The sequence below is a fragment of the Netta rufina genome (assembly GCF_964035555.1).
Source record: "Netta rufina genome assembly, chromosome: 4".
Taxonomy (NCBI): domain Eukaryota; kingdom Metazoa; phylum Chordata; class Aves; order Anseriformes; family Anatidae; genus Netta; species Netta rufina.
In genome coordinates, this window is record NC_140127.1 from 8,433,467 (window position 1) to 8,461,371 (window position 27,905).

Below are 27,905 nucleotides of genomic sequence, written 5' to 3' on the forward strand. Positions count from 1 at the left end.
AAAAACGCCAAACAACAAAGCAGGAGTATATTACAAATTCTCTATCCTTTATTAACTATTTTACATAATGATTGTAAAGAATGTAATTGAATATGCTCGACAAACCTGATATTAATTATTCTACTGATTACCATTGGGATAACCTTTGGCTCATAAAAGTACTTCTGGAGAAGCAATAGTTGTCTTTCTGAATGCACGAAATTTGATTACATGTAAGCAATTTCTAGTAATATTCAAAGGAATGGATACACTGAAATAATTGATGAGGATTTCCTTTTTGTGTTTGTTTGTTGATATGTATTGCAAAAAAAAATACAAGCATAAACATTATAGTACTCAAAATTAAGATTGGCTCATTGAAATTCTAGGATAACAGGAGAATTAATAGAGAAAGCAAATCAAGACACAGGTCTTTGGGGAAAAAAAGGCATGTGCCACATTGAAAATACGTTTAATAATTTGAACACAGGGGGAGGAGTAAAACGTATATAATATGAAGGAAAAAATTGTTTCTTAAAAAAGTGTGACTCTAGGAGGAATGCAGATTTGCAGATTTAAAAATCATGCATGATGAGTCAAATGTTTGAAAGCTATTTTTATTTTTGTTTTTGTTTTACTTTATTTTACTTTATTTTATTTTTTACCTTGGTGAAGATTAGTGCTATTACACATAGCATGTTTTCAAGAAACCATCTGTGATTGAGGCCTGGAGAAAGAGAGAAGTGGGAAACACAGAGATATCTTATGGCTTTATGGTTTTAGTTGAACACATTTGAATTGATCAGTTCATGTAGGAATGAGGTAAAGACAGAGAAAAGTGAGGACTGATGGAGAACCTACCTTGGAGATCTGAGAGGAAAGAACTTCTTGATAACTGCTGTTCACTACCAGAAGGACATCGAGGCCCTGGAGCATGTCCAGAGAAGGGCTACGAAGCTGGTGAAGGGCCTGGAGCGCAAGTCCTGTGAGGAGAGGCTGAGGGAGCTGGGGGTGTTTAGTCTGGAGAAGAGGAGGCTCAGGGGAGACCTCATTGCTCTCTGCAACTACGTAAAAGGAAGGTGTGGGACGCTGGGGGGTTGGCCTCTTCTCACAGATAATAAGAAATAAGACAAGAGGAAATGGCCTCAAGCTGTGCCAGGGGAGGTTTTGGTTGGAAATTAGGAGAAATTTCTTAGAAAGAGTGGTTAGGCATTGGATCAGGTTGCCCAGGGACGTGGTGGAGTCACCGTCCCTGGAGGTGTTTAAGAAAAGGTTGGACATGGTACTTAGGGACATGGTTTAGTGAGTAACATTGGTGGTTGGGGGATGGATGGAACAGATGATCTTGAAGGTCCCTTCCAACCCTAATGATTCTATGATATATGTGTTTCATCTACGCCTGTTAAAAACACCACCATCACCAAACCAACAAAACTCACCAAAGCCCCTAAAGACTGAGAAGTTTCAGGATGGAAGAATCTCTACATCTTGCTTGTTAAGTGGTTAATAAAATACAGGCTCGGTGGAAGCAGGTGGGTTGTGCCAACAAAATGCAGATAATGTTTCAGCCAGTAGGGATAAATGGCCATACTGGTTCAGACCAGTGGTCCATGCTGCTGAGGATCCTTTCTCTGGCAAGGATAACATACAAAGATACCTTTGTATCTTTAGATTTAAAGGCATGGGGTGAGCTCCTTAGCTTTCTCTTCTTGTAACTCTGATTTTGTGTCAGAAATTGAAGTAACCTGGGAAGGGGGGAACAATGGCCTGAGGAGAATCAAGGGAAGCACTGGATAGACATAGAAAGAAACTATATGGCATGAAAGACCATGCCTAGTTACAGCATGGAGCCTGAAAGAGGCTTACAGAACTGGAACTGTATGCTTGAAGAATATCCATATGTATTATGTTGGTATCAGAGTTAACTTTAGTTTTTAAAAGTGCAGGTCTTCCATGTGCTATTTTAGTATTAGTTGATCCATGTCAAAATACTTGATCTCTGATATTATTTATAGTTGAACATTACTTTAAATGCTGTAGTGCTTTTTAAAAAAGACTCTTTAAATAGGAATACTTAGAGGCTTTTACTATGTTGTCTTTGGTTTCCTTGGTAACTGGACATTTTTAGTTATTTACATGTTTTCTCCTGTTACTTAAGCAGGCTTTTGTATTTTTACTTTTGTATTGCAGAATAGCAAAAAAATAAGGCAATCAGCAGAAGCATCACATTAGCATTATTTTTCATTAGAAGAGAACCTTTACTTTTTTCGACATACTACAATAGACTTTCAGGCTGTATTTAAAACAAGACCACAAAATAAGATCTTACATAAATAAAAACTTGCTCATTTATGCAGAAAAATTTTAAATGCTTTAAAGATACTTTGAGAATAAAAGGATTTTGTTTATTGCACGTCATCCAACACTGAAGTACTGTTGTTTCTTTTGCACAGAACATGTATGCCTTTAACAAATACATTAGAAGTGGCATACATTAACTGCGTGGTATAGAACAATAAAACACATTAACTAAATGTGGTTTATTCACTGCAACTGCAAGGATAATTCAGAGGAAATATATTGCTGGCTGTTTAACATGGAATTTATTTGGGATATCAGGGTGCAAATCATAACTCTTACTCAAGAGACAATCTTTTTTTGTAGTCTAACAGTATAAGAAATATATCTCAAGCTACCACTGGAATATTAATACATATTGTTGGGTACCTGAGTTTGCTTTTTATTTGACTTCCAATATGGTGTAGTAAATCTGATCCTAGTGCTTTACTGTTCATCTTGCTGGAGCCAAAAGTTATGTGGTGTATCTCTCAGTACTGTGCTGTAGCTCTGCTTTAGGCTGATTCAGAAAGAGAAAAGGAAATTGATACGAAATATTTCTTCCTGCAGCACTTGGCTGAAAGTGCCAGTTTTCAGCTAAAGCTTGTATTCCTGCAGAATTACATTACAAAGTTGTTAGCTGCAGATATAAAGAAGCATAGTCTTAAAAGTTTTATTTTACAGTATTTTATACATTTATACAAATTATACAGTATTGGAAAATGCATGCCTTCACATTAGAGCCAGGCTCCTGTGATGCTGTATTGTGTACTTATTGTCACCTGCAAAGGGCAGGCTGTGAGGTCAGATTGTGCTGAAACTAATGATTATGGAGGAGTTGCACTTTGTGGACTTTAAAAAATGGCCAGCAAGTTTTAATGGCATTCAGTGCATAATCTCTACATTTTAAATAAATTCAAAATAGCATTTCCAGTCCATCATTATGCTTAATTAGATTCACAACAGACGGTTTTCCACAGCAGATAAACTCCATAATCTGGTGACATTTTAGCTTTTGTACTGTTGGGAGATTAGATTGCTCCAGTGAAGGGCTGTGATTTCCTCAAAAGAAATTATGCAATCAATTGATTTTGGCCTCAAATTACTTTGAATAAGGACTACAACAATGACTATATTGTGCTGTATTGAGATTTTAAAGACGTGGGGTAGTTGCTGAGACTCAGGAGAATAAGACAACCGGCTGATCACCTACACCAGCTAAAGTCCATGTGTCGTGCAAGTGAGTAATATGTAATGTGATTCACTGTTATACTAGATATGCCGCGGAGGGTGTAAACAAATAGACATGGTGATTGGTGCTGCCTTGTGTTATTCATGGAGCTAAAACTGCAACAATGCTTTGTTAACGTCTGCACTCCTGTTTGTCCTGTAGGAAGGGATGTACTGGGTTAAATCAAAGGTTTGCAACCCAGAATCCCTTCTCCAGCAGTTGTTAAATGCAGGTAGTCTAAGGAAATGTGTAAACTTGTGACAAGTAAAGAGCAGCACTGGTTTAAATAACTCTCCTGGAATCCAATCATTTGCATCTCAAGGAGAATGGAAGTCCCTTTCTATGCATTTCTTGAAGTAAAACTGAAAAGAGTTTCTCTTACATGAGGTTGTCTAACCTTGCTTTAAACCTGCACGAACTTCTTGCAACTATGACATCTAGCAGCAGGGAGTTCTGCAGGTTAACCATGTTATATGAACAGGTTCCTTTTTAAGTCCCTTTGAAATTTGTTAGCTTTATTTGCTGCTACTTTTTTTTTTTTTTTTTTTTAATAGAAAAAATCCTTTATTATTAAAAAGCAATAGTTGCTGCTCCCTATCTAGTCTCCACATGCCTCTCATAATTTACAGACCTCTGTTACAGCACTGCCCCTCATATATGTATATATGTTTTTCTTTACATACCACCCTACCACACTTAACTATGCTTGTTACATGCTTTTGGTCACCTTCGCTGCACTTTTGAAAGTCTTCCAGTTCCGTGTCTCAGTAATTCTGAAATACAATGGACTGAAGTTTGTCCTGCTGCAGAGTGTGCTCATAAATTTAATTTAATCGTCTAGGCCACGTGGTATTGCAATTGACAGGATGTGCTTGGGAAGCTTTGTGGACATCTGTCTCTGTAGCACTAACCTGCTTCAGAGCTGCACATGATTTTCAGAGCTGGGGCTCTATCATAGCAAAACTTTCATGGTACTGCTGTCACAAAAGAAGTGGAATGACTGCTTTGCAAATCTGAAGTCTTTCCATGAGTTTGGAATGGGACATAGTGCAGTTACTGTTGATAATGTGATAAGAAAACCTTAACACCAAATTCACTTGGTTTCTAATCCACAACATAACAATACAAAAGAGAAATCAGTGGGCTGGAGAAGTGTTTACAGAATACATTTTTTTTAAGATACTGAATTACCATATTTCTCACCGTCTTTCCTATGGCAAAAGCACTGCTTATAACAATACACTGTTGAAATTATACTGTAACTTATAAATGGGACAAAATTAGCCATAGTGTTATTATACTCCAGTCATCATTAGTTGTTTTTCATGATTAAATTGGTCTCATAACTATAACTTGTTCTGCATCATCTACTAAGAAAGCAGTAGAGTTATTAAAAAGCAATAAAGGCCCTGGTACTTTGTCCAATAGTTTAACACATTTAGTATTTTAGGTTTGAAACTATCTTAGGAGGAATTCTCAATCTTCAGTTAAAAAAAAAAAAAAAGAGAGAGAGAAATATATTCAGTGATTAGTGATTTATGCAACATACCTAATCAAAATTTAAAACATTCCTTTGGAGAATAGGCAACTCATTTCAGATTTCTCCTGAGGTGGTGATGCTTTATATAGTACATAATAAATATACTGCTTTTATCATCACATAGTGAACATTTAATTTTTCCTCTTAAGTTGTAGTAAATCCTTGCCTATATGGGGCTCTGTATTCTAAATGGAAATGATCAGTATGCTGCATAAAAAAAATTACCAGATACTCTTATATTAGTTAGCAATTACTGTAGACTTGGACATTCCTCTGTTGTATATTGTCAAGACTACTGCTGTGAACCACTGGCTCATTGGGTCTAGTCTTAAGACCTCACTGTATTGAACAGAAGCACTAACAGCTATTGTTGTGTGAAATTTTGGTAAATTTTGATAAACAGTTTTTGATTGTTTCATGAAATTAATGTTCATAATTTTGAATATTTATTGGCAGTATGTATGGGTTTTATCCAGTCTTTAGTCCATGATAATGCTTTACTTACCCAGGTGTTCTGTTTTTCCATGATAATCTCACAGAAATGATGGTGTTAAAAGCTTTTTAAAGTTGCAGATAAATTGTGTCCACTGGTTCTCCTTATTACATGTTTTGGTTTGCTATCCTCAGAACAGTCTAGTAGAACAAATGAAAAAACCCATGCTGTCCAATTACAGAACTCATGTTGCATTGTTGCATTTTATTGTTTTTCTTTGTTAACTTTCAAATTCTGTTTTAACTCTTCTGAACCAATATACCTAATACTTCAGTTGGATTTTACAGTCACTGATTCTCAGGCTAATTTTAGTGCCTCAAAAAAAAAAAAAAAAAAAAAGTGGCCCATCCATTCCTCCAGTAGAACTAGAGACTGGGAGCAAAAACCTTTTATTTTTTGAATAATTTTAATGCTTGCACCCTAGTTTGATATTTCTTCTGTGACAATATTTCCTACCTATTAAAGTGAGGGCAAGAAAATAAGCAAATGAAAAGATCTTGAGAGAAAGCATTTACCTATCACTAAATCTATACTCAAGCATAGTGTAATATATGTTTGTTTAACTGAATTGATATTGCCAACTTTCTAGTGGTCTATATTGTTTTAAAAGGGTATGAAAACATGCACAGGTAAACAGACCTAGAAAAGGGCATAGGGGAATATCAGTATCAGTGGAAAGGATGCATCTGACTCTTGCTGAGGTCAGTATCAAAGTTCCTATTGATTTCCAAGTGAGTAATGTGTTACTGTTTGCTTGGCAGGATGACTCTTCTCTTAATGGAAGCGTAAGGTCAGAGTCAGCAACCAGAGCCTCAGCAGATGTTGCAGCTCCCAAGGTTGTGGGTCTTGTCTTGTGTATAAGTAAACCTGTCCTGGAGAGAATGCTTCTTGGGCTTGCAGGGCTTTGTCAGTTGTGTTTAGTGACTGCTTTAGTGACATTTAGGCTTCATTCTGTAAGAATCCACTGATGCTCTTTGGTTTCCGACAGTCAAACCTACACCTTAAACTTACATTTTGGCATCTGATCCAATCTGATTTGACATTTTAGACTTTGTACAAGTCAGCTGAGTTGCAGAAGTACCTAAGAGGTCAATCTATCTGAAATGTGATTTTATTTTAGTTGAGATGGGGCATCCATTGCAGTGGCAAAAGTGTCTCTGTTGCCTGCAGAGCTGGTGTAGGTGACCGGTTTGGACTAGACATCTGATTTATTTTTGCATAGGTAAGATCAGATGAGATAATTACACTCCACATACCTGAGTAATTCCTGAAAAGTATTATTTTCAATTTTATAAAAAATGTAAGCTACTCTTATTTTCATAAGCTGTGTGATCTCTGATTTAATTAAAATTAAAATATGCATAGACATTTATGGTACTTGCATATTATAACACCTTAAATGTAGGGGCTGACAAATATGCATGCCAAAACAGTAAGTTTATGGGTTTTGTATGGAATGTGTGGGTTTTGCTGTATTGTGGGAAGTGTCTGCATAAAATTTTACAGTGAATAAAGCTCAGGTCACTTCAGCGGAGGTTTTCCTGAGTACAAATTCAGGACCTAAACCTAAATTATTTACATCTGTAATCTCTGTCCTTTTTTAAATGTGAAAGCTGAACAACCAGTAGCTATGTCCTTACACAGGTAAAAGGTGACCAACAGAGTCAGCATTTTTTAAATTGCTGTCATTGATGGAAGTGCAAAGATAGAGATTCAGCATAAGCTTGAGTGAGCAGGCTGGACAGTAGAAATGTCATATCAGTTTTGAGAGTGCCCTCGGTGCTGGTGAGCTCTGTGACAGAACACTGGCCTTGGCAGACTAAAAGTCAGGATCTTCCTTTGAAAGCTAAACCTCTTATTTTTTAGGTAAGCGCTTAACTTTCAAGCAGTTAAATCCAGTAGGCTTGCTCTTTGTTGTTGGATACAGCCAATATTACAGCTGAAGGCAGCAAGGACTGTGAGAAATATTATGGCATTAAATTTTAGATGAAGAGCTCCAATGGATCTGAAAAAAAAAAAAAAAAAAAAAAAGTATCTGCTTCAAAATATATTTTACAGAACAGGTAAGGCTCTACTGAAATAATTTCCTTGTTTAAATGGAAACATATCAACACGCTACTTGTTTACATCTTACTTGGATATTTGACTCTTGGCAGATTAAAGCAGCTTCTAGGGTACGAACAGGGTGAACACGGTGAACAGTAACCCTCTGGCCTTCCAGAAATGTTTGGTTTAATTGGCTGGAAGGTCCACATTCAGATGTGACATCAACTTCCTCAATTCCAGGTCACTTCCTACATGATGTAGTAGTTCCATACCCTGTATAGAAAACTGGAATTTTAAATGATCCCTGCAGGGATTAAAATACATACAAATGCAACTACAAGACTTAATTAAAATCCTTCTTCAACTACTCATAAACACTGTTAAATTAGATTTAGACAGATGGGACAAATTATTATTATCATTATGGGAAAAAGACACTATCATGAAAATTAACATTCTCCCTTGTCTCATCTCCATTTGTAAAACCCCATGCCAATAGAAATCCCCAAGCAAAACTTCTTGATAATAAATAACTTGTCAGTGAGATTTTATGGGATTGCAACAACACAACAAACATCTATTACTTAAAAATATGCACAAAGAAAGGAGAATTAAATTTCCTAAATCTTAACAAAACTTTTCTTATAATTCACATTACAATGATCACTAGAAAGGCATTCAAAAATTATGGGGAAACTTAGCAATTGAATTAATTGAAAAAGAGTATATGGAAGTGTTGTTCCTTTCTTAATAAATAAAAAAAAAACCACTAGGATCAATTATTTTGGCACAGATTTCACAGCTGACAGTGAATCTTTTCAGTATTGGTAGCCCAGGGCAGATCTGGTTGTTGTTTTGCTTTTCTAGATTGTGAACTTGTACTAGAACAGAACATCTTTGTGATTGCCCTACATTTTAGACATGGACAAAGTGAAAACAGGCATAATCCTGAAAATCTGTTTACAATCTCTGACAGCAATCAGGTGTAAATACCCTTAAACTGAAGCAGTCACAACCTTAGAAAGAATACTGGAAAATCAAAAGGTGGGGTGGAACCTCCATTTTTACCGCACTAATTTCTGTCTTTATTGTTTTGAGGGTTGTTTGCAACAAGAGCTGTCCTGCTACTACGTGTTACTAAGGTTACAAAGATTTACAGATTGATTAGGGCAGTGCAAATATATTTAAAACACACTCACACACATCTATATACTTGACTAAAGTGAGTTTTAAGATGCTTTATCTTTTACTTAGAGCTTTGGATGTATTCCGTGCTTCACTATAACAAAGAAACCTGTACATGTGTGGAGAGAGGAGGTAGTAGCTTGCTGTTGTTTAGTCATTAGCTGCAGTCAAGGTGCCTTTCATGAAGAAGGGATGACAGATAGGTAACGTCCCCACTATCAGATCCACTGTCAGGGGATGTACTTGTCAGGGACAGCAGGAGACAAAGTGCATGGGGATACAGGTGCACCTTTCCTAGCACAGGAGTAAGATAAATGCACCTATTGTCACCGCTCCCCTGCCTTTCCATAGCCATTAGTATGACAATGCTATAATTGATTACCTGACATAGGACCTGCTTTGAAATTTTTCTCTTTTTGAAGCTGTCCTTTCAGCTTTTCAACAGTGTATGGCTATCTGCTGTGTCAATACATGGGTCTTTCTAGTTCAAGCCATGCTATCCTTGTAGTGGCAGAAAATTATAGGTATGTGTAACAAAAGGTGGAAATATTTATGTTTGGTAGCTATGTTAGCAGCTGTGCTTGGCAATGGTCTGTTACGGAATAATAGCAAAGGTGAGGAAGGTATTTTTCAGGGTAAGGAGAATTGTCAATATAATTTAACTCACCAATTTACTGTAGCAACGTACTTTGCATGCTAAAGCTCTTTATTTTGCTTATGTGTTTTCCTCTGGATGCACTATCCTAATTGAAAGAGAAAGAGTTCTGCTAGTTCTGCTCGAGACGATTCTGCATATCATAGGTAATCACTATGCATTAACCAAATTAAGTGCACTGGACTTGAGACCAATCCATAGCAGAATGTGCACATTATGAAAAACTCATTTTGCCTCCATTCTAATAACCGTCTGAAAAGTACTGAATCCTACAGAATTTAATTATGTTTTTAGGATTTACTTTGTAATTACTCATTAGCCTATCAGTAAAACACATCTGGGACAATAGCAAGAGAAAAACTGTAAAACATTGTGGCAGTGCCCACAAAATATTGCCATATTCCCAATACAAACTCTTTTTGTCATTCCACAGTGTATTCCCCCTACTTTGACAAGTCTTACTGGAAGCTGCAAGTATTTATGAAAATATGTATGCCTTTTGATTTGAGACTCATTTTATTTATAGCTCTTTTTAAGATGATGTTTCCATTTTAGGACAAGCTGGAAAGTAAATGTTTTCTTACCTCACTTCGATAGCCACCTGTTTTATATGGAAAGATGACCATTTAAACCATGTTGAGACTTGTTTAGAGTCTTGCACTCAGCAAACCAGTATCTGAATGTATTAAGGAATTTTGTGTATTTACATTCCTGGGACATTCTCCAGCTAATACAAAGGTGGATAGTGTAGATTTAGCTTTAAGACTTTTTGCTTCTAGTTTAAACTGGCTAAACAAATGAAAAAATCCTACATACAGGTAGAAGACAGCTTTTAAAATGATTGCACACTGTATAGACTCTAGATTCTTATCTTTAAAATCTATATTTATGATTTCATGAAAATGTTCACATGCTAAAATTACTCAAGGTTTTCAATTCTTTTCTATCCCTTGAGTAATACAGAGAGGAACATATCTAAGAAATAGATAACTGCTGCCACAAAACCCAGAAACAGAATGATGTAATGTTTAGATGAACTTTTACCATAACTATAATAACACTATGATAATTTCCTATTTTCAGAAATAACAAAAATCAGCTAAAGAGTTGTTAAGTCTTTTACGTTGTCTGTATTCCCAAGCATGATAGTTGATGAAATTTTCAGAGGAAGTCAAAGTTCTTAATTGTGCTCTTAATGAAATTCCTAACATTGGTAATGATACTGTCTTCTTATATTTTTCCAAAGAGCTGCATGAACCCTGGTCATGGATGGCTTTGATTTATGAAAATGGTCATATTTATAGTGCTTGTTAGTCATTCGGAATTGTTTGTTTGGGCAAACTGTTAATGTCAAACTAGTATAATTTTATTGATGTAATTATTTCTTTCATTATAGCACTGCCTGCAAGCATTGCTATAGTTAGAGTTATATTAGCATTCTGCTCTAAAACCCTTATTTCCAGGATTTATAAATTAGCAGTAAAAGTTTGCTTCAAGCTAAATCTAGATATATAAAGTGTGAAGCATGTGTACAGTTTTGGAAAAGTTTCATAGGATGCAGTAAAACTCTTATTTTTAATTCTACTGTTTCTGAGAGGTGGACAGAAAGCCTGGGAGAAAGGTACCAGCTAAAGTAGGTTTGTATATATAGAATAAAGAAAATGGTTTTCAATTTTGCAAGAAAGGAATATTATCTTGATTGGAATCCCTAATTTAGGCCTTTATAATATTTGTTTTTACTAGCATGTTGAAGCAGATCATGCCAGCTGATGAGTTTACTCCTGATGGTGGTAACTCAAAAGGGTTCGTGGTAGGCCTAGGGTTGTTTTCATCCATGCACTGCCATCTGAAAAGGTGGCTGTAAAGGCATAAAGGTGTCCTTTCATTCAAAAGATTCAGTGTCGGCATAAAACTGCTATCGATGACTGTGGGAAGAAATATGTCTGGATAAACTCTAATGGAATGCCATGTTCTGCTGTCCTAATACACATTCTTGTTTCCTATAGTAAAGTAAGGAGAAAATACCCCATTGAGTTAAGATTTGCATTTTTTTTTTTTTAAGTTAAATCCTGTTTCTGAAGCATGTACCATACCTCAGGTGACATTAGTTCAGGAAACACAGTAAATGCATTTACACATTTCATTTATATGTGTAATTTTGTGGCTCATCAGATTTACACTTGATAATATCTTTTTCCGTACTGTACATTTTATTATGAGGAAATCAACATGTTGGGCATTGCTTTGCAAAATGAAGAATTCTGCATCATTTCCATGTTCAGGATCCTGCTTCTGTGGCTACAACACCTGTGACGTTTCTTTTTGATCTCTCTGTGTTACTTGACTGCTCTCTGTTGATTTGGCTCATTCTGAAAAGTGATTGACAACAGCACCCTATGGCCTATATCATCGTTTCTCCATGATTTCCACAGTGAATATGCCTCACAGTGTAAAAATAGGAATAAAAAAACGCTTTCACTTTGCTATCCCTTCAAATTATCTCCATCATGAGAGACAAGTTGTCTTCCTTCCATCTCTGGTGCTCTTGTCAGCAGTGGAAGCTCTGCAGGCCAGATTTCGCATCTGCTTTATCTCCTCTGTACTGTGGGTGAGGCACAGTATTCTCACTCATTGTCACTTGCAGCCTGACATTTTATTCTTAACATCAGCCAAAAGCTGTGGTGACGTGGCACAGTGTGTCCAGTAACTCTGGTGGTGAATATGGTCAGCAAAGTCCAGTGTCATTCCTAATTTTGCCTCCAGTGTGATCCAACCTTTCCAGTATCTTCCAGGCATACGTGCTTGTTTGCAGGCTCATACATTTTGCTGTAAGTCTTTTTAATTTTATTCGTGACTATGTCACAATTCCCATTATTGCCTTGTGTTATTCCCTTGTTTCTTTTGGCTTTGATTGGTGTTGAAGTGTTTTAAAAAGTAAGGTTTGGGCTGCTCTGGGAAAACTCTGTAGCAGTTCTCATTTTGATGCTGAGAATGGCACATGAGGTAACTGCTGATTTTTGCTTAAAAGGACAATTTTGTGTGGGTGATTCAAAATAACTGTCCTGTGATGTTTTCCTCTGCAACACTCAATTTATAAAGGTCCATGGAGACTGCTAGCTAACGTATCCTAATGTTATGATGAACCTCATCTTCCCTAATAGCTTTCTGAGGATACAAGAAAGTACCAAGATCATGGTGGGTACGTGGTTGGAAACAAAAGTGGTTTAAAACTGTTTTTCCACTGCCACAGGGACTTGTTCCTGCAGTCTTCATATTTACTGACCACTTCTGTCAGAGCTGAGGCTGGACCAGAAACACCGGTATTCCTGCTGGAACTTAAGACAATAGTGTTAATATGCATAGCAGATTGGTTAAATGGTTGCTTTGATTCCTTGCTAAAAAGGCAATAGCAACTCCTGAGAAAAAAAAGATATGCATCATGTTGAGAAAGTTTCTTTTCTGTTTTGTTATTGTCTATTCTGCCTGCTGCTTGGAATGTGTAAAATGATGCTGACAAGCTTGATATGTGCCAAAACCCAGCATGCCCACTGGTGGGAAGATTATCATCACCCAGATATAATAAAAAGCTTCTAGAAAAGTGCCTCTAATGATGGGCTGCCTTTCTGGCACTGACAGGGATTTCTATTTATTTTAGCAGCAGCCGCTAGCACCACTGTAGCTAAAGGCCTGTTAGCATTTTCATTAGAAATTCATTTCAGGACTTTATAACTCAGCTGGAAAATTTGCTTTGAACTTGAGAGCAGCACAGAAGACTTTCATAGAGACTTTCTTATGTTTTTGGTTTGAGCAAAAGTAAGATATTTAGTCAATAATAAGCAGATGGGGAAAATGAAAACGTCAACTACTAAGAATTCCACTCAGGCAAACATGGGAGTATGTGTTTGATATCACCATCTCTAAACAAGAACTGCATATAAGTCCTTGCTGAATCTGGGATGAGTTACTCCATGGAAATTATCTTCCTTAGGAGCAGCAAAAATGCACTATGAGGCACAAATATATGGCATTTGCCTACTTTTCCAGCTTTTCCACCTCAAAAGTACATGGCTGTGAGTTTAGCACTTACCACTTCTGATTTTTCTGTTCATGAGTAATGAACACATATTATTTGAGATCATTACCAACTACTTTGTTCTCCTTGATCATACATTTTCTCAAGTGTTTTGGTTATTTTTTTTCATCCTTGTACTCACTGGGAAGGAAGTAGGCACTTGCTTTTGGAAGTCTTAATATCGCATATATAATTACTGTTATACTTCTATAAAAATTTGAAATAATATTGAGATACATTTTATTATTGAAAGGAATTTAAATAGATACAGTTTTCTTAATACTAAAGAAAAAAATTGTATATGATTAATATATAGTTTATATCTGTTTGGGTATGCAAAGTAAACTCAAGTTAAATAATAAATACAAAACATTTGTATGGTTCAGTGAAAAATTAATTTAGATTTAATATAGGGATAAAAACAGCAAAAATATATTCCTATGGAAGGCCTTTCTATACATAAATAGAACCCTGGCACTCTATTAAAAACAAATAAACAGAAAAGCCCAGCATCAACAACAACAATAAACAAACAAACAAAAGCAAACAAAAGCATATATGCAATATGATGATATTTTCAGATTATGTCTAACTTGCTTTGTGAACAAATATATACAGCCTCTAAGTAATATTTTAAGTTTATTAAGCATACAAACATGTTAGTATTTTTTTTTTCCACCAGAATATCTTGTTGTGGACTTTGGTTGACAGTGTTACTGATTATTATGACAAGAATCTGTGGAATGCTTGCAGTATTTACATGATACCTACAGTGAAAACAGCCATATCAAAGTCTGGTTAGAATGGGCAAAGACCAAATATATTTATTGCTGTTGTTGATGATGTTGATAAAGGCAATTCACATGATAATGTGTAAAAAACTCTTTGTTTTTACATATACCATATGCAATCACCTTGGTTTTACGGTGGAGATACTGAAAAGGCTTCTTCATTCAGACATGTAATTGGGGCGCAGCTAGAGCTTTCTGCTGTGTTTAGCGAAGCAGCAATACTGTATGCATTTTATTCATGTCCATGGAAGAATTTCTTGATTTCTGCCAAAACTGAGTCTGGCATTTCAAACAGGTGTAAGCATGTGGCATTATCACCATGTAGAAGAGTATGCTTAAGCACTATGTGTCTTAATGTGACCCTCTACTCTCTTTTTGGGCCAGTAAGAGAATGCTCACAAATGAGCTTTTGCTTTTGCAGAAGGATGGACTAGAAATAAAATCAATAGCAGTCATTAAAAGAAAATAACCCCCCCAGCTACTTCTCAAGATGGTATTTGCTGATGCATTATCTAGGCTATTCAGTCAGTGAAAATGACAGTTACATAAAGAGGATTTTAGTAAATACTTTTCCATACGTGTTTACTGCATTAAGTGGGATTTATTTTGTATGCGCTATTGAAAGTTGCAATAACACCAATAGCTCAAAAATCTTGTATTTAAGTAGTGCCTCTTGACAGCTTCTTGAAATGTTATCCATTAAAACCTTTTAACGGAAGGAAAAAACATTGCTATCATGTTGCCACCATCTAAGCATAGCACAAATAATATTAAACAAAAGGTCATTAGAAGAAGTAAAAGAACTTATGAACAATTTAAGAGTGTGATTCTGTGAAGTGCTGAAATTTTTTAATGTTTAAGCAAACATGTTTCTCAAATTAGACTGAGGACAAGGTTAAGAAAAGGTAGATTGGTAAGTGCTTTTTCTCCCAGTTCTTAACTCTGTTCTACAGCCAACACTGAAATGGTTGGGCATTAATGGGTCCCACTGTGCTGCAGACCTCCTGAGAACACCTTTTTAAAGCGACTGGGATGTATGTCACATTCATGTTGTTGCCGTTAGATTTTGGAAAATAGCTACCAATTTTGACATTGTGTTTTCCCTGTGGAGGTATTGTGCTTTCTTACAAAAGAAAGAAATGAAGACAATATTCGGAAGAAGACACTGGAGAGTGGGTTCTCTTATATGGGCATGACATGGGAATGAAAAATCCTCATATGGATCCAGAGCTGGGAGAGTTTGCTAATGACTTCACTGAGAGTAAGCAGGGCTCTTCTTGAATTCTTACCTTCCCTACCCACTGGTGTTCAAAGAGTATATAAGCTTCATGCTTTCTGAGGAATGAGGACACTTCACGTGTTTCCGTAACAGAGCTCTCAAGGCATATTCCTGGAAGGCACACTCTTCAGCTTTAATTAAAGTGTGGAGAGATTAATCAGTTTCAGTAGGAGCCAATATAACGGCATCCATTGACCTCTTATATAACCCGGGCCACAGAGCTTTGCAATAATTCTCACTTCCTGCTGTCACTTTCTGGCTGAGGAAAATGTACTTCTCAATTTGAAGTCTGTTGACTATGAACAGTTCACGTAGATCTTCAGATGAACTGTTCTAGGTGGTCATTATTGTCACTGTTAATTCATTTCCCATCTCATCTGTTTGGTTTATTTGTGGCCTTTGGACCTCACATGTCTTTACCTACTCATACCAGAAATTTGGTTTCTGATAAAATACTTGCAGACCTTGATGAAATCGGCTCTAAGACTCTTCACTTTGAAGAATGGAATTTAATTTACTAAGTTTCTGATTGAGAGATATATACTTAGTGGATGTGCGTATGTGTGTGAATGTGTGGTTTGCACAAAACCAAATTCAGTCTTCACATAACCTAAACATTTCATCTGGAATTTGAGAAATCAATAGATCCTAATGTTTATATATTGTAAATATAGTTTGTTTTCCTGACTGTCAATTACATTTTCTCTGGAGGTGTTTGTATGTGAGGAGGAAAACATATAACAAAATGGTATCTATTTTATTATTATTATTATTATTATTATTATTATTATTATTATTATTATTATTAAAGTTAGTCCCATCTCTGCTTTGAAACCTTTAATATCATAAATGAAGACTGCACAATGGCTTCAGACAGAAGGTGAAGAAAGTCATGGAGCTCAGCTCTGAGGTGATAAAGATAACCGGGAAGCTGGCTATATAATCACAGCTTGATTTTTAAACATTTTTCAGATTAAACAAAACAGAAATCCTTCCCCCCCAAAACAAAACAACAAAAAAATAACCCAATCCACCCACCCAACCAACCAAGCAAAACAAAACAAAGAAACAAACAAAAATCACACCAAGAAACAAATTATCAAACAAAAGCTTGAAATTATTTGCTTCAGAATATCTATTTTCATGTTCTTTCCTCCCCTTTCACTCTGATCAGACCTAATGTGGAAGCTGAGATCTAGGAAAGCTTTCAAATGCAGCACATTTGTCCAAAATGTTCTGAGCAGTCCTAGTGGATGGGACACAAATACTTGAACATAAAATTAACAATATGCAGGGGCTAACAGTGCTAACATCTGACAAATGCTTCTGGGAACTGTAATAATCCAAAATGAATGCAATGTTTCTGTCTGTTCCTAAAACAACTTCCCTCCCAGCACCTAAACTCATTTAAAAGATAGGTCCAACAGTAATTTACATTGCCTCCTTTTGAGCTAGAAACATTTCTTTCTTTGGGCAGAAGGAGTTTGACTGTCATTTTAAACATTGTAGAAATCTACCTTATAGCAACTTGTAAATTTGACATGCTGTAGGATGAAAGCCTTGGTTTGGCACTGTCTGCAGTAGTTTCTGGTCCTGAGCCTTAAAATTTTATTTGTGTCCCAAGAGATGGGTGTCTTTCTCCATGAATTCAGTAAATAAAAATTTAATTTGAAATCACAGAGATCAAACATGGTTAAATGAAATTGGCTTAGTTTTACAAAAATAACCTTCTTTTATGTTCTTACTCTGACACTATTTTTAATTAAAAAATTGAAAAATATTACTTCTAAAAAGCAATCAGAATTTCTATTAGCTCTTAAAAAGTCATGGGTTGTTTTTACAGATAACTCTTAATGTTTCGAATGATTCAAATTTTTAAAGTAGTCACAACAGTTTAACTGTAACGTCCTTTGTAAGTTTTCATGGCCACAGACATCCTACTGAAATAGTCATGTGTATGCATGTTTGGTGTGAATTTGTTTTATGCATCAGGACTTTGTTATTAGCATTTATTTTTTTTCTGTAATGGAGCAGTCAATATTCTGTACATATTTACATGTGCCATTTTATTTATTGTACATATAAAAAAAATTCCTGTGCTTTCCCTGTTATTACCTCCTTGACATGTCTTCAAAGCAATTCATGCAAATAAAAAGTCTATCAAATTTTCACTTACAAAGACGAAAGCTGTTTCTTAATATGTATGTTTTAATGTGATACATTTCATTCATATGCCATCCATACATGCTAGAAGCTACTGAACTGAAGAAGCATGGTTTCAAACTCAAAAATCTCAGCTTCAAATCTGGCATGTTAAAAAATACAAACAGATGATGCATGAAGAGGAGAAAACAGAAGATAAGAAACAGACTACTAATAATCGTGGTTGAGTAACTCTGAAGGTAGTATCACTTCTAGGTATTCTTAAGGAGGAAATAACAGATTCTCTTCATATAAGACATTAGCCTTCTCCCTTAGCACAGAGTCCTTCTCTTTCCCTTTGAGTAGAATGTTTGGACCTAAGAAAAGGTTTCTATGCCAAAAAGTTTCCACCATATTGAATATCACAGTTAAATGAAATTAGAGAAACTTGCAACTTCAGCCCAGAACTTGAGGTAACTTGTATATTTCTTCTTAAAAACCTGCAGAGAAAGGTTTGCAAGAATTTTGTCCCTGGTAATGGCAAATAATTTTGTTGATGCTCAAAATGATAGAGTGCAATTTGTTCAGTCCTGATTTTGTTGATATGCAGGTCTAGCACTAACAAAGAGAGTGGCTTAATTTTGTCAATAGAGGAAGCACATATAAGCTTTAATAAACAAACAGACAACATCTTTTGACATAAAGAAAGGCACAATGATTATGCAGCCCTTTTTGCAGTGGAAAGGCAGTTTGATGTTGTCTCTAATTAAGCTCAAAGTACTGCTATACCTACAGATTTCTGCTCAATCATCTTTATGAACAGAGCTGTCATGCGAAATAGATATACATGCTAGACCTCCCTGGAGTTTGAAGTGTGTGTGTGTGTTTGTTTTTTTTTTTTTTTTTTTTTTTTTTCCCCTCCTCACTCACTGCAGCAGAATCTGAAATAACTGATGTGAAGAGCTTTCATTATTTTACTTTTTTTTTTTTTTTTTTTTTTTGCCTTAATGGTAATTGGAGTACAGCTGTTTTGCACATGCTATGGCATTTGAATAACAAATTAACCACTTTATTGTCTCACATTCTGAGATGCTTTTTTTCAACCTTCTTTTCCTTCAACCTTCAATATTATTTCAGCTTTTTAAGGAATATAAATCATTATGAAGCTATTATCAGTTGAAAAGCATTCATCATGAACCTACAGTACCATGTGCCATTGTATCCTATTGTGTGGTTATTTATAATATAATAGAGAATTAGAATAGAATTCATCTTGGAATATATTTAATTTCATGATAGGTAATTCATAGGATTCAGAAGGTTAGTCCTTATAAATGTCAATGCTTTTTGCAGTGACAAATATCTTTGATGCTTCATTTTTCAATGTAATATAATTGAAAATATTCACTTGGTCCACAGGATTTTGCAAATACTAAAAAAAAATTAAATGCTGCTAACAAAATCTGAAGAGTAACTCCAGGAAAATTTCCCCTGTTTAGTTCATCTTCGGTGTTACATGTAAGTTGTATTATGTCCTTTATGCAGATACATAAACTCCAAATACAAATAAAGTGATCTGCTGACAGTTATGTAAATGCTTAATGAAAGATTTAAGCACAAAAATAATTTTTCATCTCTGATCAGAAATGATTTTTTTTCTCTGTAAATGAGGTCATTTCTTAGCATGTCCTCGAGCTCTTTTGTTACCTAACATGATGTAGTGTTGAGATTTTAGGGCTAACAAAGAGAACAAACTGTATCTCACATATGTAAAAGCCACCATATATATAAATTCAGACATAACATGGAACTGCAGATCAGTGAAGAGCAAGACAGGATGTAAAACTGTGTTAGCAAGTATATAACAATGACCCCAAATAGGTTCTAGACAGAGGAAGAAGCCATCAACAGGTGATGACAGGACATTGTAGCACACTTATCACTAACATCTGAATGACACCACTTGCTGCAGGCCCCCTGGGAAGGGTATGCATACTGTCAGGAAAAGTAATCAAGAGTTCAGAGTGTAATAATTTAAACTGTACTATTATTATTGTTATTATTATTATTACTTTGCATAGAAGTATTTTTTTCTCTTTCCTTAATAATAATTACGTCTGTAGTAATAACAATGCTTTAATCAGACTCAAAATTTAAATACTGTTGATAGATTAGATTACTATACTAATGATAAAAGTCTGGCTTTATATATGACACATCCCTATAAGGAAGATTTTGAACATTATGCTCTACAGTAGTCAACATCCATTTGTATCTCAGACCTTGACTGACTCCAGAAACCCTTAGCTTCAAAGTTTGGAGAGGCAAAACTCCACAGTGTATATCTGGCTTACAGAAGAGGTTTGATCAAAGCGAATAAATAGTCAATTATTAGATGAGCTTTTAAGGAGGAAAAGTTCAGCAAATATGCTTCATTATTTATTCTTCTTAGACTGTAGTCATTAACCTCCTGATGTTATTTTTGAATTTTCCTGATTATGTCAACTTGTTTGGCTTCCTTAAAGGGAACAAAAGATTTTAACAGTCCATGCTACTCACATACTTAAAAGTGAATTTTACAAGCATCCTCTCTGAGTGTGTTTGTTTTTCCACTAGCAGCAAGCTGTCTGCGTGAAGACAATCAGTCCTATTCTTACATTTAGATAGTAGCTTGGTCACTTAGTGAGTGAAATTTTAATATAGTTTGGTTGTTCTTCAGTAATGTTATGAAGCTGTTGGATCAGCTTGTATCTGAGGTTTGTTTTAAAATGATTTATATGGAGTTTAAGCAGGTGCCTGATCAAATCTTAATTTGGACAGGATGGCTACTCCAAAAGATGATTCTATTTATTTATTTATTTATTTATTTTGTACAAGTAAATTGTAGCTGAGGCCAATGAAGTCCCTTTGTGGAAGGATCGTCACTGGGTCTGCACAACTGAAGCTACTTCTAAGTATTCCTTTTGTAGGAATGGGTTCTAGGCTTCCATTTAGAGTACATTGATCTGTGTTAGTGTGAAAGACTGTGACCAAGGTTTATGAAAGTGAAATCTAAGGTTAGCTGAGATGATACTGAGCACCAGATAAGTGGTCTGATTTCTCCATCTGTTTTTGCTTGAAAACTCTTGTTAACTATGATAAGAGCTCCTTGAGCGTTAAAGTTGTGGTTCGAGTAATATGCAGACTTTCCATCTAGAGACACATATTCTATATATATATATATATATATATATATATATATTTTTTTTTTTTTTAAATGAAGAAAATGACTATTTTGTTAACTTTGCTCCATATTTATAGTTGGTTGGGTTTGTTTTCACTTCTGTTATCTATGGGACAGATAGTCTGAACTTACTAGAAACTGAAATAAATAACCGTAAAAGCCACCTAGAAAAATTCATGAGTTTGCTCTTAACAGCTGTGATTCTGTTGGAGTAAGGTAATGAAAGCAGATACAGGATTTTCATATGCATGCAGATCCTCACTTCTTTATATTTTCCTTCTTTTCCTGAGATTGTGACTTGAAAATAATTGAAAATTCTACAATCTAGAAAAACTTGATAAATAAGGCGATTTTTTTTTTTTTTTTCCCCCTTGTAATACTTTTCAAGAAGTTATTCTATTCTTTTGTAAATAATACCCTGTGCCTTAAAAGTGGATGGCAGTGGTTTGCTTTTGGTGCAAGTCCATGTTTTGTACTAGAAGATAAAACCAAGTCACTTTCAGTACTTACCATTTTTAATTTTTGAGGTTGGAAGTGGACACATTCCATTGGTTATATCTGACCAAAGCCAGAGTAGAATCTATGAGTGAAGGAGAGGTTTGTGTCTCATCTGGTGAACTTAATTTCTGTTAAAGAAGAGTCTGTAACTTCTCAGTACCATGTCAGCTTCCACATTTTGATGAAAGTGAACCATGAAATAAAAGGATAAAGGAGAGGAGCATTCAATATCCGTGACATTCCCTGACAAATATTTTTTCCACCCCTATTAAAATACAGGAGAAAATGTAGAAGAAAAAAGGCAATTGACTGGCAGATTGAAAGACTTGAAAGACACAGACTCTTACCTCTTTGGCACAACACTTCATTATATACAAAGGTTTCGGGAAAATATCTATTGCTTTTGTTTTTCATTTTAGGATGCCTGGTTGAAGGCTATGTAATCTTTTGAAAGCTGACTTTCATTTGTTTGCAATATTAGTCTGCTGACTTTTCCCATGATCAGTTATATCCCAAAATACAAAAGGTCATGTAGTCAGAGGGATAATGAAATGGAAAATAACAAGAATGCCTTAAACTCTTTCCTCAGAAGGGAAATGTAAGGCACACGTTGGGTAAAAATCATGCCTGTAAGGAGTAAAACAGAGTGAGTGATAGCATTTACACAGTATTTTCCCTTTATGTTACTGTTTCCAGGCGAATATTAAATAAGATACAGATGGAATGTAGATCTCAGTGTTAGTTTGTAGAAAAGTGGTGTCATGTGGAATACTTTAAATGCATTGAATTTGCAGATAGCTCTAGTTCCAGTTCATGGTAATAGGACCTTTTCAAAAAGTTCATGAGATGTATCAGCTCTTTCACTGAAGTCTGTGCCAGTGTCCTCATCCTATTTTTGTATTGTTCCATATTTCATTCATCTTTATTACAGAGCATATTCACATGAAAATGTTTGTTTGCAGTTTATGCTGCTTAGCCCCTCTCTGAAGAGACATGTCTGTATATCATAATTTCCACACCGGTAATTTGAAACATCCAAAAAAAAGTTGTTAGATTAATTTGAGAGAGAAATCAGCACAGACATATTCCTAAGAAGGTACTGTTGAATTTATTCTCCACACTTCTGCTCAAAAAAAAACTTTTCAAATTCCTGTATTTTCTACTGGAAAGTCAATGATCTGATGCTAAAACAAATTTAAAGCGATGATTTGACCCAGAAAAGGACTCTTCCATTTCTCAAGCTTCTAGTGCAAAATGACTTTTGTTTATTTTGCCATGCTCTCTTTTCATAAAATGTGTAGATCATTTTAAGTCATAGGTCTTCCTCTTCCTTCTACGTAGTCCATGTGATTTTGTTTTCTGTTAACAGTGATAATTCTACAAGCGGCTGCCCATTAAGCCTTTGCCAGTGCTACTGCTCTGTGTGCTCTGTGTGTGGTAGTATAGTAGTGCCCTAAATTATGTTTCTGAAGTAAGAAAGCGAATGTGGCTTTTGTTTCAGAGGCTTGTGGCTTTTCTGCAGTTGAGAGGGATATAAGCTTCTTTTGTGGTCTGCCAATCCAAGCACATTTCTTAAAAAAAAAAAAAAATTCTCATTTTCACAGAGATGAAAGCAAAAAACAAAAATTATATAATGTACAAAACAAGCACACTAACTACTGCCTTAGAGAGACATTGAGGGTGGAAAATAAGTGCTATCTGCTGAAATTCTCAATTAAAAAGAAAGCATCTTTCTCATTAATATCTGATGTTTGCTTGTGAAAAAGTCAACTCTGTTGTATTTTACAACAAGGTGTTGGGGACATCCTTACTCCTGTCTAATAATTTCTCTCAGGATTAATCACACATTAATTTAACTACTATTTTTAATTCTTGGGTTTAAAAACGGCTGTCATTTTAATACAGTTTCACTTTCAGTTTTGGATAATTTTTTTAGGCAGCCAGTTTCTAGACAAGATAATGTAGTTCATCTTATAAGTAAATCTAGATGAGCTCTATTTTGTTCTGTTCTGTCTGTCAGGATTAGTCTTGGAAAAAGTCATCTTTGCAGTCAAAACCGGTTTTTGCAAGGTGCTCACCTGGGAAAAGGATCCATCTCTTTTTTGGGGGTTGAAATACAGTTCAAGTGTTCATTATCTTAACGTGTAGATAATCTGTGATTCCTGAAATATAATATTCTGGATGTTTCCATTTCCAAGCAGGAAATATAGAATGTTCTGCCTGTGGGAAAGAAAATACCTAGCCAATGTTGTGGTACATTTTATGGACAGGTTTTTTTTTTTTTTTTTTTTTTTTTTTTGATTGTTTGTTTGCTTCCACTAAGAATCCATTTAGAGAAAGGGAAGATATGACAAAATATCTATGAAATAGGATATTTTGTAGGCTGGATTAGGGTTCAGAAATTTCTTAGTCACAGCTCCTTTCCTTTAATTTTTAGATCTTTCTGCTGTAAAAGTGTTGTGGTTTGATATTTCAGTATCAAAACTGTGCAAAAGTAGTACTAACGTTAAATGAAAGAAGTCTGATTACATGCATTTCAGTGCCAGACAGCCTCAAGATTTACTCCACAAGAGCTATGACAGTTTTGAAGGTGTGAGGTTGGATTAATGATTTCGGTAAAGCACTCTGAGCACTTTATGCTGTTACACATTAGTATTTTTGAGACACAGAATGTAGTCACAGACTCATACACTTAGGGAAAGCAGTTTTGCTGCGAAAATCTTGATTGCTTGCTCGAGTGACGTTCTGTCGTTAGTATGTTTATTTTCACACATTCATGCTTTTCACCGTCCTTCAGTGAAATGTGTGGATTTTCATTTAAGTATTTGCCTGTATGCCCATTGCACTGCTGATGTGCACGTGCAGCTGTCCACTTGAGCTCAGACTCTGCCCAGCAAACTTGTGCTGAGAGATTTTTTGTGCTTTCTAGGGCAAAATACTTAGCTTGGTCTTGACTATCTGTTGCCTCAAAATGTAGATTCTTGCTGTCTGAATTTAGGAAACTTGCTCTTTGGAGCTTTAGTAAACTATCACTAAATACTGTTGCCATGTTGAAGTCATTTGCCTTTCAAAACTGCCTCATGGCTTACAGGTACCAGTGCAACTGCTTGTGTCTTGCAACCAAAGCATCCTGAATAATGCCTGGATAAATCCCATATTCCTGGGTTTGCTATATCCTCATCTCCAAGAAGCTCAATTTCAATTATCTCTAGGGTGTGTTTACAGAGGGAAGGTTGACGTCAAAAGTCGCAGGATTATTTAAGTGGTCTTCAAAACTTCCAAGTGTACGAGCACAATGGTTTTTCAGAGCACCAGCTTTGTACTCCAAACGTAGCTACCCACTCCTGCTTGGACAAGGGTAGAGGGCAGGGGAAATTCCCCTTCCATGCTGGTGGTACTGAAATTAATGACACAAGAGTCTCTCCCCTTCTCTCAGGTCTCCATTCCACGAGCCTTTATGGAGGTCTTCTGAGCTCTTGAGTTGTGCTTCAGCTGGATGATGTGGCCTTCATGAAAATTGTGTTATCCGTCTGATTGATGACAATATAGCCTTCCTGGGATAAATAGAAAATGTCAATCTTACATTCTGAAATTGTGCCGGACACACGGCAGTTTTTGACCCTCTGTTCCTCCACAGATGTTGTAGTCCTCCCAGCAGATCAATCTGTTTGAGAGTGACCAGAGAACCCAAGTTTTTCAAAGGGTTAGTAGTTCAAATAATGAGTTTATCCACCCTCTATCCCTGCAAAATGTCACTCTAGTTACACCACCAAACATTTTCAATCTTCGTATTTCTCTGTTCACTGAACTGAGGTGACTTGGTTTGCTACCTTACATCCCAGTACCTCAAATCACTGTAACTGAGCCACTGAATCCTTACATTTCCCTTTCATAAGATACTATTTATGGTAGAACATATTTTTTGCTATTTTATTGCTAGCAGCAATAATAATATTCCATGGGTTTAGAATTTTCAAGGAGTTGGAGGGAATATAATGCAGTATTACCAGCTCTGAGCTATGCTTTTGGCTCTTTTGAATATTGTTAGTCTTACTGGACTTAGTTGTATTGGAAATCAAAATGGGAATAAATGTAAATTCCTAACTGCAGTCATTTTGTGCTGATACAGAAGGTGCTTACTCTCAGGATAGGATTTTTTAGGGAGGTTAGGGGAGATGTCACAAACTCCGATGTTTTTGCCATCATGCATTAAATGCCATCATGCATTAAAGATGGAAAACCTGATAAGATTATTAACAAGAAGTGAAGAACACTTGACCTGTGTTCACCCTAATGGAACTGGATCCAGGATCTACCACTGATGATAGCAGTGATGGTGTTTATTGTGTAACTGCAATAGATCTTTTTATTTCTACAAAGTCTATTCAAAGAAATCAGTAAAAATTTGTAATCCTTATAGATACTGTAGCCTTCAGTGCTTTGTCCCATGTAAAGCTGCATGAAAAGAAAATTATCTTGCCTTTTTTAGTTGAGGTAATGAAATAAAGGAAATGTTTCCAGAAATTTAAAAGAAAAAAATAAAAATCATTCTTAAATACATAGAAACCTGTGACAATTTTGTATTTACCATAAGGCATTCACCCATACCTCAAAAGATACCTAGACAAACAAGTACAATTCAATTCTCTTTCATTGGAAAAACACTACTGTTAAATAAAACTTTGAATTCACTAGAACGCTGAAAGAGGTTTCTAATCATCGCCATCTAAAATGTTTTACATGATGTATTCCCTTGCTTTTTAGTGTGTTTTTACTTGTAAAATAGGAAAAATAGGAACACGTTGCTTTTACAGTATAGAAATTAGGTTGAATTATTTTGAAATATTTTTTTTTTTTTTATTTTAAGTAAGACATTACTTATTCTTAAGGAAGAACTGTTGCAATGTATAATGCTAAAAATGAAACCTAAAATTGCTAATATAATGATTGACTATGTTGTCTTAAGTATAGTGATTGTCGTTTTATAACGATTCATTCCTGTTTCTCTTTCTAGTTACTTAAACTTAGCTTGACAGAAGTGTAAATCAAATCGTCAGTATGGAGGTTATAATTTGTAGTTCCTAAAATGTCAAGATTTATGAAAAATTATTATGGTGGTCTAACTTCAAATACAATGTTTACTTTGTGTATTTTAACTTTTGTATCCTGTAATGGAATATTTCTGTAGAGTTAAAGCATAGCTCTCTTCATTTGAATTCTTATGTTTTTGAGGGGTGCAGAAAGAAGGTTTTTGTCATTTTCTTCTTACGTTACACCATTCTATCTTTTTTCTTCGTTCTATTACTAACTGAGGGGGAAGAAGTCAAAAGATACATATTCTGCTTTTCTCACAGTGCATAGCCTTGCACTGTCAAAAATGTCACAGGTTAATGGTACAACTGAGCTCCATTTATCTTATTCTGACAGCTTGCCCAACCTCGTACATCTAGCAACATCATCCTTCCTAAAGTAGGTGACATTTTTAGCCTTTGTTCTCTTCAGATGGGCCTGTTAAAAGGATTTACAGTAATTCTACAGAGAGTTTATAATACATTGTTTCTCATACAGAATTACAATGGAGAAATTTTAGGTTAATTTAGTTCTATAGAATAACTAACACAGTATTGAAAATCAAAGTCTCACCTTAGAAATATAAAATTGTTGGAATGGTACAGTGCCAGGGATTTTGTGAAAAATGATGGTATGTATTTTTAATTTTACAACCTTTCTATTACATTTGTTTAATTATTTATGTAAGCTAAAGAGACCAGCATGTGGTAGTGAGCAACTAATTTTATCCTCAAAAGAAGTATGATTCCTAATCAGTAGTTACTACATGACTTATAAAATGTATCCTAATATTTTTGCTGGAGTGAGTTCCATAAAACCAGGTCTAACTAAAATCTTAATATTTCATGTTTAAAAATCTGAGGTTGTTTCATTAAATGTTAAAACTGACCTATTTTGTCTTTACGGGCAATAAGTGTGTGAAAGCAAACTGAAAACCCTCCCAAACTTTTAACATTTTCAGACATGCTTGATTAAATTTAATAGACTTTGGTATCATTGTTCATTTTGGATGGCAGAAGACATCTAAAATTTTACTCTTGACTTAAAAGTAGCAGTAGTTGAAATCATGTAGTGTTTCAAATGCTTTTTTCTTAGTTTGTATAAGTTTGCTGTTTGATACAGAGGGATATTTGTTTTATATGATCTGGCTACAGTGCAGCTTTTTTGAATCCCATGGAAGACCGGTCTTTTGAGAATGCATGGGCAAGAGTTTTAGGTACCTCTTTGTTTTGTGCAAGTCCATTCCTCCTTTTCTAAATTAAATTCTTCATTCATAGCTTTGAAATAGGGTTAATTTCCTTCACGGAAGATCTGAAATCTCATTAAAAGCATGTCTGATTACATATTTTTTTACACTCCCCATA